We start from the raw sequence: 3,241 nt of genomic DNA, 5'->3' as shown, positions 1-3,241 counted from the left end.
AGAAATCTGTGTGGTTCTTTTACAAGTTCTATCTCTGCTGAACTTCTCTTTTGTTTGTGTAGAGCTTTTTCTGATTCTGTTGTACTGTCTTTCTGTGTTTTCTTAAAGCACACTGAACTTCCTTAAAAGATCTTAGATGATGGCATTAAGGAGGACACATGATGTGATGAGCACTGGGTGTTATACCCAACTAATGAATCAATGAACCCTACATCAAAAACTAATAATGTACTATATGTCGGCTAGTTGAATTTAAATTTTAAAAAATTCTTAGGGATATCCCAGCTTGGGGACAGGATTTCAAGTGAGCCCCTGCCCTCAAGAGTACTGGAACCTCTGGCTTTCCAGGACCAGCAGTCCCCGCCATGGATCCTGAGAGGAGGAGGAGAAGACATTTTGGCTGCCTACCCACATCCCATTTTCCTCTTCCCTTATCTTAGTGCTGCTATAGCTGATTATGGCAGTGTTCCTTCTACCTCAACATGGAGTAGGTTCCAGCACTATTATTCAGCAGGCATGGTTCCCACTGCTGCCCAGGAATTCTGTCTAATTCTCCTTCCCTAGCTGGTGAAGCAAGGACCAGAGAGCTGTGGAGGCCCAAAGCACAGCAATGGCAGAGCCACCTCCCAGCATCCCCACCCTAGGAGGCTGCATGCAGAATGAAGAGTAGTGTCTAGGGACTGGGCAGGCCTTATTAATCTAGACCTAGGAAGGACAGCAGAGGCTGTGAAGTGGGCTGGGGGCAGGAAGAACAGAGCAGAAGATGTCCAGTAAACTCAAAGCCAGTGAGGCCCTGAATTTGGTAGCCCAGTGCTACCCCCTTAACCAGAAAGAATAGGCTGTTTTTTCATGAGCAGATCCTGATCACTGATGTGAAACTGAGATGGGTGACCCTGAAAAACCCCCATTCTACCATGGGGAAGTTGCCCAGCACTTTTAGCTTTGATACTATATATGATGCCACTTCCAAGCAGACAGACTTATATGTTGAAACCATGAGGCCCCTGGTAGACACAACTCTTCAGGGTTTCAATGGCAAGGTGTTTGCCTACTGTCATATGAGCGCTGGCAAGACTGACACCAAGCAGGGGACCTGGGTGGAGCGTGAACCGTGCAGGGTCATCCCCAATGCCTCTGAGCACATTTTTACCCATACCTTATGCTCCTAGAACCAACATGCCTGGCCCATGACTCCTACATGCGAATCTACCAGAAGTTTCAAGACCTGTTCTCCCAGGAGCCCATCAAGAGGTCAGAGCTGAAGGAGAACGCTGATAGGCATCTAAATCAAGGACCTCTTTGCCTTCACCACAAAGAACATCAAGGAGATCTAGCATGCCACAAATCCAGGGAACCAGACCCAGGTGGTGGGTAGCACACATATGAATGAGGTCAGTTCCCACCTAATGCCATCTTCATCATCACCATGGAATGTGCATGGCTTTGATGGTCAGGAACACATCCATTTGGACAATATCAAATGGGTGTGGTCCTATGGCTACTTTAAGAGCCTTTCTGTCCTGCACTTTACCAATCAAGCCAAAAATGTCAAGAAAAATCCCCAAGTAAATGAGTACTCCAAGGACACACTGATGCAGGAATTCCAGGAGGAGACTGTTCACCTGAAGACCCAGCTGGAGAAAAAAGGGGTCGTTGGCAAAGTGACTCTGGAAGAAGAGCAGCAGCAAAAAGAAGGCTGTGTCAGCCTGGCAGAGTACCATGAATGGCCAGTGATTGAAACCTGGGTGACCAAAGAGAAGGATGACAACAACAACCACCACCCACCCCAGTCTATCCTGGAGTCAGCCTTGGATAAGAACATGGAAAATTACCTGCAGGAACAGAAGGAGCGGCTGGAGGAGGAGAAGGTGGCCATCCAGGTTGTCTGCATCTGGGTGAATGAGAAGTAAAATCTGCTGGCAGAGGAGAATATCCTGGAAGATCTGCAGCAGAAACAGCAGGCTACAGAGCTGCTCAGAGCCAAGTACAAAGCCATGGAGAGCAAGCTGCTCATCAAGGACAAGAACATCATGGATCACACCAAAAAGCTACAGAAAACTGCTGTTGGAACTGAAGACTCAGGAGACTGTTGAGTAGAAATGCCATGAGCAGGAAATGCAGCAGGAGATGATAATCTGAAATGAGGAGACCAAGAAGCACTAGGACACCTCCATGTTCCATCCCTGCAGCAGATGGTGGAAATCATAACCAAGAAAGCAGAAGCTCTATGCCAAGCTGCAGGTGAAGGCAGAGATCCAGGACCAGGATGATGAGTAAGTACATCTGCACGTGGCAGGATCTGGAGGAGGCACAGAATGAGCACATCCAGGAACTGAAGCTCAAGTACCTTAGAGAACTTCATCTCCCCTAAAAAGAAGAGCATGATTGTGAACAGGCTTTGCCAGGCTGTGAGGAGGAGCAGTAAAACAAGACCTCCACGTACTACACATGGAGAGTTTCACGCATTTGGACAGCTTTCTGTAAAAACCTTCCATATCTAAAATCTAAAAGTCCAGATCCTGGTGCCAGAGTCCTGAACACCACCACCAGCAGCCTCAAAGTCCTCACTAACCACCATTCTCCACCACACATGCCTTGCTAGACCATGGGTGGCAACCTTCAGTCAGGCTGCCCATCCCACAGGTTCCTGGGATGGGACAGCCAATCCTGGATTATTTCATCACCACTTCAGTGTGTGTGTGTGTGTGTGTGTGTGTGTGTGTGTGTGTGTGTGTGTGTGTGTGTGTGTGTGTGTGTGTGTGTGTGTGTGTATGCTCATATGTGCATATCTCTGAGCGGGTAAGAATCTGATCTGGAGACTACAACTCTGGCTGCTCTTTTTAGTCCCCTTTATTTAATTAATGTTATTTATTCATGGAGATAAGTTGGCATGAGAAAGATGCTCTCATCTGAGCTGTGTGGGCCTAATAAGGTCACTGCATAGCCTCCTCTTGATTTTAACCTCCATCCCCAAGTCGGACCTCAAGCTCCTCCCTGTCGGCCACTCCCAGAAGGGAAGGTGGCCAATGCCTGGAAAGAAAGTAATTTTTTTCTGTCTTACTGCATAATATCCATCTCTTTCTATGTGGATAGTGAGCAACTCCTAAGATATGTGGATAGTGAGCAACTCTTAAGAACTTTCTGGGACTAGAAAAATGCTAAGTATCCACTGAGGACAAAAGACATCCTGACAGTATTGGTCCTATGCTCCCAGTGGAGAGATCCTCCTCACCACTTTAGG

General features: G+C 47.3%; 1 pseudogene; it reads left to right on the top strand.

Moving 5' to 3' along the window:
- Nucleotides 1-763: 763 nt before the first annotated feature.
- On the top strand, nt 764-2,501 carry LOC113925597 (annotated as a pseudogene).
- Nucleotides 2,502-3,241: the final 740 nt, after the last annotated feature.

The sequence above is a fragment of the Zalophus californianus genome, chromosome 2 (genome assembly GCF_009762305.2).
Source record: "Zalophus californianus isolate mZalCal1 chromosome 2, mZalCal1.pri.v2, whole genome shotgun sequence".
Taxonomy (NCBI): Eukaryota; Metazoa; Chordata; class Mammalia; order Carnivora; family Otariidae; genus Zalophus; species Zalophus californianus.
This window is presented reverse-complemented; position numbering and strand designations above follow the sequence as displayed.